Raw genomic sequence first — 14,912 nt, 5'->3', positions numbered from 1 at the left:
CATCCATGCTCCTCTGTCCCCTGCCCACCTCCATCTATCCATATTAAGCAATTTCTCCTCTCTCCCTGGGCCCTGCAATCCCACCCACGCTCCTCTGTCCCCTGCCCACCTCCATCCATCCATATTAAGCAATTTCTCCTCTCTGACTGGGCCCTGCAATCCCATCCATGTCCATCCATGCTCCTGTGTCCCCTGCCCACCTCCATCCATCCATATTAAGCAATTTCTCCTTTCCATATCATCAAGCTGATCAATCCATAGACTGGTGGGTTGTGTCCATCTACCAGCAGGTGGAGATAGAGAGCAAACTTTTGCCTCCCTATATGTGGTCATGTGCTGCCGGAAACTCCCCAGTATGTTCTCTATCTCAGCAGGTGGTGGTCACACACAGCAGCAGCTCTGGCTAGGCCTCCAAGCCTAATTTTTAGGTTTTGTTGAGTGCCTGGGGTTGAGGGCTCTTTTGAGCAAGTGCAAACCTGGTGGTGCCAGGTCCCTCCTTTTCTCCCCCCTCCCGCTGGCTCCGTTAAAAAAAAAAAAAAAAAAAAAAATTTTGAACGGCCTTAAAGGCGTTTATTTCGACGTTTATTTAAGCGTCTATTGCAGCTACTCACTGAGACACCAGGTCGTTACGACTCGGAGCGGACAGCAGGTAATTTTACCTTTTTATAGCGGGCGGGGGTTCCCCGATTCTTCTCCTCGTGGCACATGGCGTCGGAGGGCGAGGGCGCAAAGGGTCGCTCCCCGGGTCGCTCGAGCGCTTCTAGAGGGGATGCGGGGGTCTTCAAGCCGGATTCGCCCTTGGTGGGTGACAGTTTCGCGACCGATGCATGTCCCGGTCCTTCCTCCGGCGTGGCGGTTTTTCCCGCCATAAACGCCCATCCCCCGCTCCTCGCCTCCGCCATCTTGGCCGGCCACGCGGCTCGGACGGCTTCTTCTTGGGCCGCCCTTGAGATTGGAGACATTAATGCCATGAACGCCCTTAATTTGGGCGACGGCACAGAAGCGGCTAAAGTTAAGAGCCGTTCTTCCCGCGCGGCTCCTTCGCGGAGTTTCGCGCCGGACGCCATTTTGGATGCGCAGCATGTCTCTCCCCCGCTGTTGCGAGCGCCGGTTGAGAGCGTGCCTAGGGCTGTTGCCCAGGCTGCGGAAGTGCACAGTCTGGGGGGTTTCTCCCCCGAGTTTGTTTTGCTGCTGCATCGGGCCTTCCTCATGCACAACGCTGCCCCCGCTCCCTCCTCTGGTAAAGAGGTTGAGGTTCCCAGAGGTAAACGCCCTCGGGTTGATTCCCAGGCCTTGGAGGAATTTGTCTCCTCCGATGTAGATGAGGGCAGCGTGTCTGAGGTCTCCCAACGGTCCTTTGCGGATTCCGTAGAGGAGGCGGATCCCCGCTCGGATGGAGCGGATGACCCCTCTGCAGCGCGGCTTTTTCGCCCGGAGGATTTGCCCAACCTGTTCTTACAGGCCATGGACACTTTGAAGATATCCTCTCCGGAGGACGTCTCTCCCTCAGCCCCTGTTAGCTCTGCCATTATGCTGGGGACGAAGCGCCCGCCTAGAACCTTCCACGTGCATGATGCCATGCACACCTTAATTTCGGCTCAATGGGATGTCCCAGAAGCGAGCCTTAAAGTGGCTAGGGCTATGTCCCGCCTCTATCCTTTGGCTGTGAGCGAACGTGAGGCCTATCTGTGGCCTACCGTGGATTCTTTAATCACTGCGGTGACTAAGAAAACGGCATTGCCGGTGGAAGGTGGCACGGCCCTAAAGGACGCCCAAGACAGGAGATTGGAGGCGGCCTTAAGGTCGTCCTTTGAGGCGGCTGCTTTAAGTTTGCAGGCCTCAGTTTGCGGCTCCTATGTGGCCAGGGCGTGCCTGACCATGGTGCAGCGGGCTTCCCCCTCGGATCATTCCTTAAGGGATGATTGGCCGGCCCTGGAATCGGGCTTAGCCTATTTGGCAGACTTGCTGTATGATGTCTTGAGAGCCTCAGCTAAAGGCATGGCTCAGACTGTCTCTGCGCGGCGGTGGCTTTGGCTGAAACATTGGTCTGCTGACCACGCCTCAAAATCCCGCCTGGCTAGATTGCCTTTTAAAGGCAAGCTGCTCTTTGGGGTCGAGCTGGACAAAATCGTGACTGATCTCGGCACGTCTAAGGGCAAGAAGTTACCGGAGGTCAGGCCTCGGGCTAGTGCTCGTCCCGGTACCTCCAGAGGACGGTTTCAGGAAGCCCGTCGGTACCGCCCGGGCAGGTCGGGTGCTTCTGCCCCCTCTTCCTTTAAGAGGAATTTCTCCCCCAAGCAGCATTCCTTTCGCAGAGACCGCCGTCCCGGAGGTGCTCCCTCCGGTCCTCCCCCAGGGTCTCGTACCCAATGACGGGGTATTGGTCCACGCCCCAGCGCAGATTGGAGGACGGCTGTCCTCGTTTCTGGGCGAGTGGACCACAATAACTTCAGACGCTTGGGTGCTGGAGGTCATCAGAGACGGCTACAAGCTAGAGTTCTGCCGACCCTTAAGAGACGGGTTTGTACTCTCTCCCTGCAAGTCTCCGGTCAAAGCTGTGGCAGTGCAGCAGACTTTGGACAATCTGATCCGCCTGGGTGCGGTCGTTCCGGTGCCAGAAAGTCAGCTTGGCAAGGGGCGTTACTCCATTTACTTTGTGGTACCAAAGAAAGGAGGTTCTGTCCGGCCTATCCTCGACCTCAAAGGGGTCAATCGGGCCTTGAAAGTGCGGCACTTTCGCATGGAGACTCTCCGCTCTGTTATAGCGGCAGTGAAGGCAGGGGAGTACCTGGCATCCTTGGACATCAAGGAAGCGTACCTGCATATTCCCATCTGGCCTCCTCATCAACGCTTCTGCGTTTTGCAATCCTGGGCCGACACTTCCAGTTCAGAGCCCTCCCGTTCGGGTTGGCTACTGCTCCGCGGACCTTTTCCAAGGAAATGGTGGTCATAGCGGCCTTCCTGCGAAAGGAAGGAGTACAAGTCCATCCTTATCTGGACGACTGGTTGATCCGAGCCCCCTCTTATGCAGAGTGCGGCAAAGCTGTGGACCGGGTAGTTGCTCTTTTGAGCTCCCTGGGATGGATCATCAACTGGGAGAAGAGCCAGCTGCGCCCGACTCAGTCCCTGGAGTATCTGGGAGTTCGATTCGACACCCAAGTGGGCAGAGTGTTCCTGCCAGACAATCGGATTGTCGAGCTTCAGGCTCAGGTGGACCAGTTCCTAGTAGCCTCTCCTCTTCGGGCTTGGGACTATGTGCAGCTGTTGGGCTCTATGACGGCCACGATGGAAGTAGTGCCCTGGGCCAGGGCTCATATGAGACCACTACAACACTCTCTGCTGCAGCGCTGGACTCCGATGTCGGAGGATTATGCGGTGCGTCTTCCCTTGGATCCAGCAGTGCGCAAGGCGCTGAGCTGGTGGATGCAGACAGACAAGTTGTCTGCAGGAATGCCTCTGGTGTCCCCAGAGTGGATTGTCGTCACGACGGACGCCTCGTTATCGGGCTGGGGAGCCCACTGCTTGGGAAGGACAGCGCAGGGGCTCTGGTCTCCTGCAGAGGCAAAGTGGTCTATCAACCTCCTGGAACTCAGAGCCATTCGGTTGGCGCTTTTGGAGTTCATCCCGGTACTGGTGTTGAAGCCTGTACGGGTCCTGTCGGACAATGCCACGGCTGTGGCCTATGTCAACCGCCAGGGAGGTACCAAGAGCGCCCCTCTAGCCAAGGAAGCTATGAGTCTATGCCAGTGGGCGGAAGCGAACCTGGAACAGCTGTCAGCGGCCCACATTGCCGGAGTCATGAATGTCAAGGCGGACTTTCTCAGTCGCCATACCTTGGAGCCCGGAGAGTGGCAGCTATCTGCTCAGGCGTTCTTGGACATCACGAAGCGCTGGGGCCAGCCGAGCCTAGATCTGATGGCGTCATCGGCCAATTGCCAAGTGCCGCGCTTCTTCAGCAGAGGACGGGACCCTCGATCCCTGGGAGTAGATGCTCTTCTCCAACAATGGCCACCACAAGAGCTTCTCTATGTGTTCCCGCCCTGGCCCATGTTGGGCAGGGTACTAGACCGGGTGGCAAAGCATCCCGGCAGGATAATCCTGGTGGGTCCGGATTGGCCCAGGCGTCCCTGGTATGCGGACTTGATCAGGCTCTCAGTCGACGATCCTCTGCGGCTGCCAGTGGAGCAGGGCCTGTTACATCAGGGTCCCGTGGTGATGGAGGATCCCTCCCCCTTTGGTCTTACGGCCTGGCTATTGAGCGGCAGCGTCTGAGGAAGAAGGGCTTCTCAGACAAGGTCATCGCCACTATGCTGAGAGCGAGGAAACGCTCTACTTCTACTGCTTACGCCGGGGTTTGGCGTATCTTTGCGGCGTGGTGTGAAGCAGGCTCTCTTTCTCCTTTCACTGCTCCAATTTCTTCAGTGTTGGCGTTCCTGCAAGAAGGTCTGGACAAAGGCCTGTCGCTCAGTTCCCTTAAGGTCCAGGTAGCGGCTCTGGCTTGCTTCAGGGGCCGCCTGAAGGGTGCTTCCCTGGCTTCGCAGCCAGATGTGGTGCGCTTTCTCAAGGGGGTTAATCACCTGCGCCCTCCTCTGCGCTCAGTGGTGCCTGCGTGGAATCTCAACCTGGTGCTAAGAGCATTGCAGAAGCCGCCGTTTGAACCCTTGTCAAGGGCATCTCTGAAAGACCTGACGTTGGAAGCAGTCTTTTTGGTGGCTATCACTTCAGCCAGAAGAGTTCCCGAGCTCCAGGCGCTCTCGTGTCGAGAGCCTTTTCTACAGTTCACTGAGGCAGGAGTGACTATTCGCACAGTGCCTTCCTTCCTGCCCAAGATTGTTTCTCGCTTCCATGTGAATCAGCAGCTAGGTCTCCCTTCCTTTCGTAGGGTGGACTACCCAGAGGAGTACTCTGCTCTTAAATGTCTGGATGTGAGACGAGTCATCATCAGATACTTGGAAGTGACCAATGATTTCCGGCAATCGGATCATCTGTTTGTCCTGTATACAGGTCCTCGTAAGGGTCTGCAGGCTGCTAAGCCTACAAGTGGCAAGATGGGTCAAGGAAGCCATTGCAGCGGCTTAGGGTCCGTCTCCTTGGAAGAGATTTGCAAGGTGGCAACTTGGGCTTCGACCCATACCTTTGCCAGGCATTACCGCTTGACTGTGGCTGCTCGGGCGGAGGCCCGGTTTGGAGCTTCAGTGTTGCGGTCAGGGATTTCTATGTCCCGCCCTGGGTGAGTACTGCTTCGGTACATCCCACCAGTCTATGGATTGATCAGCTTGATGATATGGAAGGTAAAATTATGTATAATCATACCTGATAATTTTCTTTCCATTAATCATAGCTGATCAATCCATAGCCCCTCCCAGATATCTGTATTGTTTTTATTCTGGTTGCATTTCAGGTTCAAGTTTAGTCTTCAGTTACTTCAGAAAGACTTCGTGTTCAAGTTTTTTCACTTGGATTCTTCAAGAGTTAAGACGAGTTTGTGTTACAGTGAGCTGCTGCATTCCTCTCCCCTCCGTTTTACGGGGCTGGATTGAGACTTAAAATTCTGCCGGCACTCCCTCCCGCTTCGTGCGGCTGTAGGGCAGTTTTGTACCCCTCCCGCTTCGGCGGTGTTAGGGTCAGTCAGCTCCTCCCGCGGTTGCGGTTGCAGGATAAGCCAGATCCCCCCGCATCGGCGGGTGTGGTGTCCCTCCCCCGCTCCGCGGGGATGAGCTGGACGGATTCCCCTCCCCCACTTGTGTGGGGATGAGCTGGGTTAATTCCCCTCCCCCGTTTCGGCGGTGGTGAGCTGGGCAGAGTGTCCCTTCGTGGGTGTAATTCTCTTAAGTGCTGAGTCCTGCGGATGGAGCTTTGATATCGACATACTGAGGAGTTTCCGGCAGCACATGACCACATATAGGGAGGCAAAAGTTTGCTCTCTATCTCCACCTGCTGGTAGATGGACACAACCCACCAGTCTATGGATTGATCAGCTATGATTAATGGAAAGAAAATTATCAGGTATGATTATACATAATTTTACCTTCTCCCTGGGCCCTGCCCTCCCATCCATGTTCCTCTGTCCCCTGCCCACCTTCATCCATCCATATTAAGCAATTTCTCCTCTCTCCCTGGGCCCTGCAATCCCATCCATGCTCCTCTGTCCCCTGCCCACCTCCATCTATCCATATTAAGCAATTTCTCCTCTCTCCCTGGGCCCTGCAATCCCACCCATGCTCCTCTGTCCCCTGCCCACCTCCATCCATCCATATTAAGCAATTTCTCCTCTCTCCCTGAGCCCTGCCCTCCCATCCATGCTCCTCTGTCCCCTCCATTCATTCCTATCCAGCAATTCCCCTCTCTCCCTGAGCCATGCCCTCCCATCCATGCTCCTCTGTCCCCTCCAATCATTCTTATCCAGCAATTCCCCTCTCTCCCCGAGCCCTGCCCTCCCATCCATGCTCCTGTCCCCTGCCCCCTCCATTCATCCCTATCCAGCAATTCCCCTCTCTCCTTTCCATGAACCCTGCCCTCTCATCCATGCTCCTCTCTCCCCTGCACTCCCGCTCCCATGTCCCAACTGCCCGCCCTCTTCTCCCCCCCCCCCCCGCCAACATCCCTTTCCTTTATTTTTTCTTTTAAATTTACCTCTGTCCGGCAGCACAGGCGCAGCGTCATTGAAGGAGGCGGCGCTCCCGACGTGTCTAGCCTTCCCTTTGCTCAGTGTCCCGCCTTCTTCTGACGTCATTTCCTTGACGTCAGAAGAAGGCGGAACACTGAGCGAAGAGAAGGCTAAACACGTCGGGATCGCCGCCTCCTTCACTGATGCTGCGCTGCCGGACGGAGGTAAATTTAAAAGGAGAAAAAAAAGGAAAGGGATTTTGCGGGAGAGAAGAGGGCGGGCAGTTGGGCAATGGGAGCTGGAGGGCGAGGTAAGTATGGTGCGGCGGCGCCCCCCAGAGGACGGCGCCCCCCTGCTGTGCTTACCCCGCTTACCGTGTTGGCACGGCCCTGGCAGCCAGCCAACCAAAAATACAGCAACTCTCCAAAGTCTAGTCCTCTACCTGCGGTAACCACTATTTCAAGTGCGGGTCGGGGTCAGGAAGTCAGCCGCTCTAGCGTTTCACCATGCAGCTGTATTTTGGAGGATACATGTAAAATGTCCACATGTAAATGACTGGGCAAAGAAAAAAAAATGAACTTTTAAAGGTTTTTAAATTGAATGTGGGAGGATCCCGAGGATCCCGCTGTATCTGTTTTTTACCTTTTGCCGCTGTGCTCTGCTGCTCTCATTCCCCCCGTCGTTCTCGCTCTCATTCCCATCGTCGTTCTCGCTTTCAGCCTCAGGGCGCCTGCCTTGCATTACTCCCCACAGTGCACTTGCAATGTGCAGGCCGGCTCCACGTGGAAATGTCTGTGCTTACCAGACGTGCCGCCGTGTTTCCTCCACTGTGCCAGCAGTAGCTGGACTGCTAGAGAAGACGTCATTGGGCCCTTGCTGCCTGGGTCAGCCGAGACCCCTAGAGTCAGCAGGCCTCAGCACTCCGCATGGCCCCAAACAGGAACAGGAGCCAGCATATGGAGCACAGTCTGCAGACTCTGACTCTACACCTGCCAACACATGCACCACCAGCTGCCCAGGTAAAATAAATACTTTTTAACATGTACAGTGAATGTAATGCTGGTGGTGGGCTTCTGGGTGGGGGTGGGCTGTTCATATCCAAGAGGGAAAAAAGGTATTTATTGTTGGTGGGTTTACGGGTGGGGATGGACTCTAAACTGCCTAGAGGAAAAATATACTTTTTTTTCTCCTAGGCAGTTTAGAGTCCAGACACCATCCCCACCCATAAACCCACCAACAATAAATTTTAATGTTGGTGGGTTTCTGGGTGGGAGTGCACTCAGTGCCCAGGTTATAATTTTTTTAAAAAATCTGTATATCTTTTTTATGTTGGTGGGTTTTTGGGTGGGGATGGGCTCTTCTGTGCCCAAGTTAACATAAAAAGAGCTTTATATTTAACTTAGACAGGTTTCTGGGTGGGGGTGGGCTCTGCAGTGGTGTGCTTCAGGTTGGGGGAGATGCCAGACTATGGGGGGATGGGTAGGGGTTAGGATAGGGCTGACACTAGGCTACAGGGGAGGAGTAGGGGTAGAGTGGGGCTGATGCCTAGGTATGAGATGTATGTGAGGAAGGGCTGATGCAGGGTTATGGGGATGGATGGGGGGTAGGGAAGGGTAAGGCTGATGTCAGGCTATAGGGATGGATGGGGAGTAGGGAAGGGAAGGGTGGGGCTGATGCCGGGCTATAGTGATGGATGCAGTGGGGGATAGTAAGGGAAAGGTAGGACTGATGTCGGGCTACAGGGAGGGATGTGTGGTAGGGAAGGGCAGGGCTGATGCTGGGCTACTGGACAATTTCAAATTTTTGGTCCTTTTTTTCTGTAATTGACAAAGATTGGTCTGTGTTCTGCATGTGACCAAAGTGAGATTTTCTTCTGGCATGTGGTTTGTGTGGGGATCTATATCAGTCTGACTTTTCCAATGGGACTCGTATTGCTGTTGTGTATATTCACAGCTGCCTTTTTAAAGGTACTGTTAATGGTATTTGTGTGTTCAGAATTGGTGGTGTTAAGGTTTTCTACATAGGCTTTTAGTATGTATGTGGTTTATGTTGATACTGGACAGCTGTTGGGCAGACTGTTTATTAGAAATCCTTCATCAATTGCACTCTAAGGCATTATTTTGGAGTATTCTAAGAAACACTACTCATACCTATATACATAGTGCCCACCCATATTAGCTCTGGGCCCACCCAAAATGTCAGGTCTGGCTACGCCACTGTTAAAAGAGATACAGTATTTAACTGGCAACCAATGTAGTTTGGATAAAAGTGGGGTGATATGATCACTCCTTCAGGCTTGACAAAGGAAATAATTTTAGCTTGTTTCACTGCAAGAAGTTTTCAGTCACTAGTGCTGTGTATGAAATTATTCATAATCTTGAAAATGTGGAAGCAATGCCAGTGACAGTACAATTAAATAAAGCTAGCTCAGACAAAGTAGATCTAATCAAAGCAAACAGTACCACTTTTCTATTTTCTGAGACAGAAGCATGAACATTTCATATTTATATTCCTTGCTTATCATTCACTATTTGTGTAGCTTGTTATTCAAAGAATAGCCTTCCTTTTACTAGAATCCTAAAAGAAAAAAAAAAGACAACACTCCCCTCCCCATATAATTTATGTAAATAACATACTTTTATGTTATACAGCTTATAATAATAATAATATCATAAGAATAATATACTTTATGTACACAGCACCAACAATGCACTGGACACTGTGCAATGAAATTACACCTTGATTGTTGGTTCAATAGATTTGCAAACACAAAAATTCAGTCTACTGTAAATTGTATGTTATTTTTAACCCAGAAACTGTAAACAAAATTGTGTTTGTGTTCAAAATTCTGGAGCAAAATTGACTTTCCCATGGAAAAATGTGATGTCTCTATCGAGTCCCTCCACTACCCTTCCCCCCACAGTCTGACATCTCTCCCTCCACTTTCCCCTTCCCTGCCCATGATTTGGTATCTCCCACCCTTTCTGAAATCCCATCCCCCTTCTTGGGTAGGGTTACCATATAGCTCCAGGTCATGGAGGACAGATTGAGCCAGTCCACTTTTACTAGAAGTAAAAACCCAGGCTGTCTCAATCTGTCCTTCATGACCTGGAGCCATATGGTAACCCTACTTTTGAGCTACCTTCAAAACTTGTCTTTACTTGTAGAGGTCACCAGCAATAACAGTGATTCATAGATGCCATTGCTGCCTGATCCAGCCCTGGGAGCCTTTCCTGTGCTTCATGCAGCCCTGCTGGAAACAGGAAGTAGTGTCAGAGGGGGGCATGACATGGCAGAATGAAGCCTCTGAGGCCAGCTGCAAATAGTGTGTATGAATCATTGCTGCTGCCTGGAACTTCTACATATAAAAAAGACAAGTTTGAAAGGTAGCCTGAAGAGAGGGAGGTGTTAAAAGACAGAGGGGATGCTGGTTCATAGAGGACGGGGTGGAAGGGAGGGATAGATGCCAGACTACGGTTGGAGAGTGGAGGGAGAAGGGAAAAGAAAGATGCCAGACTGCATGGGGTGGGGTAGCAATAGTACCAATCAGGTAGTTTGCTGCATGGCAGTTTAAAAAGAGGTGCATGGCGTCCCTCAAATTGTAGCTCTCTTCACCCTGTATTTCCGCCAAAGCTTCTGGAAAAATACTGTTGCTTGGACTGTGACCTTTCCTATATGTTCTTAGGAGCTGGTGTTGTACTGTAGATGGGTCTAATTCCTACTAGATCAGGATTTATGTAAACATTTGCGTAATTGTCTATTGTGTATTTGTTCTGTAAAACATCTAGATCTTTTTTTTTCAGTTATTGAGCTCTATAAATTGGAACTGAAATTACATTAAATTGACTTCATATGCATTCATTTATAAGTTTATCATTTACTAATTTAGCATTCACTATTTTTTTAAAGACATACTAACAAACTGAGGGATTTTTTTACTAAGCAGCGGTAAGCACTAACGCGTGCTTCCCAAGTGCCAAAATGCACTACCGGGCAACCTATGGTAATTCAGGCATATGTACATGTTTTCCCAGCGCTAAAATATGTTGTATTTTTTAACACTGGGGGTGTTTTTGGAGGGCAGAGAGTTGGCCTGCCCAGCGCTAATCAGTTAGTGCAGCTACATTGCCATACACCAACTGATTAGCACATGGTTAGCATGTGAGCCCTTTCTGCCTACTAAATAGTGTTGGTGAGGGCTCACGCGCTAATGGCCACATGCTAATTTGGAAATTAGCACGTGGCCATTAATAGGAAAAATAGAAGTGCAACCATTTAACAGCTGTGCTAAAAGTGGCCTCAGCATGTGGGAAAACCTACATGATAATCACAGCGTAGGCCACCTTTTAGCGTAGCTTAGTAAAAGTGTAACAGAATCTTTGGCTAAGTAAATCAGGAGACAAGAGGCAAATGGTTCCGAAGACAAGGCAGCTTTATTGCTAGCAATGAACAGTACTGAGTTCAGTCTCAGGATACTGCGTCACGAGCGTCACCTAACACTCGTTCTTATACAGATTACTGGTCATGCGCATAAAACGCACCATACATCACACATACACATGCGCAGTACAGGCACATGCGCAATACATTAGTAGTTCTGTAGTTCTCACAGAGAAAAGATACGTCAGTTTCATAGCTTTCATAGAAATTGTTACTTTGCAAGAAATGTAACTTATTGCAGTGTTCCAGCACATTTACACAATACAGCCTCTATGCATGGATCACGAGACTGCGCTGGCAGAGCCAGCTGCCTTCCCTACAACCCTAAATTGCTGACTACTACAACTTGTTATCTAGCTGCTGGTTAACAAATACATACTACTAGTAAAAGTCCAAACTGCACAGGTTTAGGTCTTAGTCTAGGCTCATTATATGTAAGCTGAGGTTTTGGTACAAAGCAAAGGTGCAAGTGTGAATGCAAAGTCCAAATAGAAAATCCTGTTAGTGCAAAAGTCCACAAAAGCCCAGATAAAGTAAACAGTGTGTAACGCTGTTTATCTAATGTGTCTGCATCCTGTCCCAAACAGTTATCTAGCTAGCTAGCAGGAGCTGACAGTTAATGGTTAAGGCACAATACAAGAAGATGCAAATGTTCAGTCAACATTCAAGTATAAAGTATGCCACAAAGAAGGCAAAGTCCATAAGTTCACTGCAAAGAGCAAAGTCCATAGGTAGTATGCACAGAGCTTGAGGTTGTCCTGCCAGTCTAGTGATGGCTGCAAGCCGTGTACAGTGTTCGCTTGTCCACTCCTACAAAAGGGCAGTAAGATGGGGTGGAGTTGGATGGGTCCCAAGTGGGACATCCCAATTCTGACTGGGACATTCTTTTGAAAGTGCTCCTCCACGTTAAATGTTAACACATGTTAGTTGTTAGGAAATTGTTCTCTTGGTGTTTAACCCAACAGGTCACCTTGGTTGAGAAGACAAGAAAAAGGCACCTAGGCTTCTCTGTATGTTTATAAAATAGTAGTAATGAAATGCAGTAATTGAAGTTATGGACATACGCCTGCTAAGAAGCAGGTGTAAAAGTTAGTTGAAAAAGTACATTCATATAATTTATAATGTATACATGTAAATCATGACTTTGCCTATTCTCTTCCAAAATGTTTGTCCCTGTCACACTGACAGAAGAGCAAAGTTCGCTGTCCACGAATTTCATGTGGAGGCCGACTGGATCATCTGCAGCTCCGCAAAATTCCGATGATATGCTGGAGTGCCGTGGGCTCCAGGCTACTATGGTCACTCACCATACCTGTAGCAGGGAAGACATAACAGGGAACGGAAAACACAGGAAACAAAACAGCCAAGGCATGCTCTACCTGCCATAGAAAGAAGAAGCACCCATCATACACCAATTATCCCCAGACCAATCCCCTGTAAAGTAGCAAAGTTCCAGCACTTGCCTGTACGGACAATCCCCCCAATCCTGTCCTCCACATCCTGCGGTAGGCAACGCCTCATGGATAGAAGCAGGAAGCACACTGCAGGGAATAGTGCCCAAAGGTCAATAGCATTCCCATTTACAGATGCGCACAGGCCACTGTGCAGCAGCAACATTCTCATGAAACCAGGAATGCTGAGCGGAAAAAAGAATGCAGCCCATAAAACCAAAGCGTACCGGGGTATGTACCAGACCCTCAGTGGCCGACTAACCTGGCCAACATCATCTCCAGCCCACACTGTAATGCTGAACAAAGACAGCAGCATATTCTGTATAGTGGGTAATAGGGAGCCAGTTGTAAGCTGTTGCTATCAATGCCAGGGCGAGCAGTGCCACTGATTGACGCCCCCCCCCCCCCATTCTGTACCACACTACCAGCAATAGGCCCCATTTGCCGTACCCACAAATACGTGTGGTTAAATACATGAAACATGAGTGTCAACCAACAGAAGCCACACAACTGACCCTCAGAAGCCACTTGAAGTCATTTAGGTGTGCGCCTCCGGCAACGGCTGCTGCCCCCACTCGCAGTACCACCTGCCTCCTTGGAAGCACTCCGCATAAGGACATAATCGTTGCCATACTGAGATATACCAAAGGCCCATCAAGCCCAACATCTTGTTGCCAACAGTGTCCCATCCAGGTGCAAGCACTAGACCAGATCCACAAACCATACAATACCTTTGGGGGTTTTTGTTAATTTTTTTTTTTAAGCAGCGGATTTCCTCAATTCCATCTTAATAATGACTAATGACTAATCCTTCATGAAGTTGTCCAAACTCCCCCCTTTTTTATACCCTGCTAAGCCAATTGCTTAAACCACGTTCTCTGACAACAAATTCCAGAGAATACATGCACTCCTCTCAAAATTGTTTAAGGTACCACTTTGGAGCATCAGTGCTTGCCCCCAAGTCCAAGTACTATGAAACAAGTAGACAACAATTTACCTCTGCCCAACCCACTCCACTCGTTTCATACACGTCTCTCTTATCTCTCCTAATTCATCTTTTCCTCATGCTGAAGAGCCCTAGGCTCTGAAGCCATTACCCATAGGGAAGTCATCTCAACCTCTCAGCTGCTTAAAGACTGCTCAACACAGTCGTGCTGTCCGTCAACCCAGCCCCCCCCCCACCCCAAACCAAGATGAGCAAGGCTGAGCCATGGCCCAGCAGCAACAGGTTGCCATGATAATCATATCGTAAGCTGCGATTAACTTCCATGAGTACCCCTGGCCTACCAACAGAAAGGTATGCTAACAGCATCAATTACTTGAGAACACATTCAGCAGAGATCAGGGACAACTACCTAAGTTGCAGTGCCTGGGACAGGAACCTCCCGACAAAGCATCAGGCGGAGGCCCAGCCACTCTGCGACCGCCCATTGATCAAACCACAGAACTCCCCCAAACACATGAAAGGGAGACGTCCTCGGGCACACAGTCAGCTATATCACACAATTCCGGACAGAAAGAACCTCCGCCGACATGACCAGGTTTCAAATCTTCATCAGGGAAGAGGTTCAATATTTTACTGCAGCATTGTTCTCTCAGGAAAGAAAATGGCAGCCATGATGAAGATTTGAAACCTGGCCATGTCGGCGGAGGTTCTTTCTATACTGAAAAATGTGCTGCCAGTTAAGTAGTACTTTGATCTTGAGTTAAACTAGTTTGAGTATAAGAAAGTTTTGAGACAAAGTGAAATCAAGAATCGATGATGATTTGAACACCGCTGCTGTATAAAGTTACACAAGCAACGTTGATGCAGTGCATTCTGATGATCCTATGAAAACTAAATGGAAACAGCACAGCATAATTTATTTATTTATTTATTAGGATTTATTTACTGCTTTTTTGAAGGAATTCACTCAAGGCGGTGTTCAGTAAGCTTAGATCAAACATGAGCAATAGGCAATTACAGCAGTTGAAATATTCAACTAATAATAAAAAGTATGACATGTGTCACTATTTTAGAAAGAGATCAACGGCCATCTTCCAACACAAATCGGGAGATGGCCGGCCATCTCCTGAACCTGGTCAAATCGGTATAATAGAAAGTCAATTTTGGCCGGTGCCAACTGCTTTCCGTCGGGGAGCTGGCGAAACTTCAAGGGGGCGTGTCGGCAGGGTACAGAAGGCAGGATGGGGCGGGACGGGGGCGTGGTTACGAGATGGCTGGCTTCGCCCGATAATGGAAAAAAGGTGGCCAGATCTCACGAACATTTCGCCGGCTTCACTTGGTCCATTTATTTTTACGACCAAGCCTCAAAAAAGTACCCCAATTGACCAGAAGACCACCAGAGAGAATCCGGGATCACCTCCCCTTACTCCCCCAGTGGTCATCAACCCCCTCCCACCCCCAAAAAAAT

The sequence above is a fragment of the Microcaecilia unicolor genome, chromosome 10 (genome assembly GCF_901765095.1).
Source record: "Microcaecilia unicolor chromosome 10, aMicUni1.1, whole genome shotgun sequence".
Lineage (NCBI taxonomy): Eukaryota > Metazoa > Chordata > Amphibia > Gymnophiona > Siphonopidae > Microcaecilia > Microcaecilia unicolor.
Note: the sequence above shows the minus strand (reverse complement) of the source record.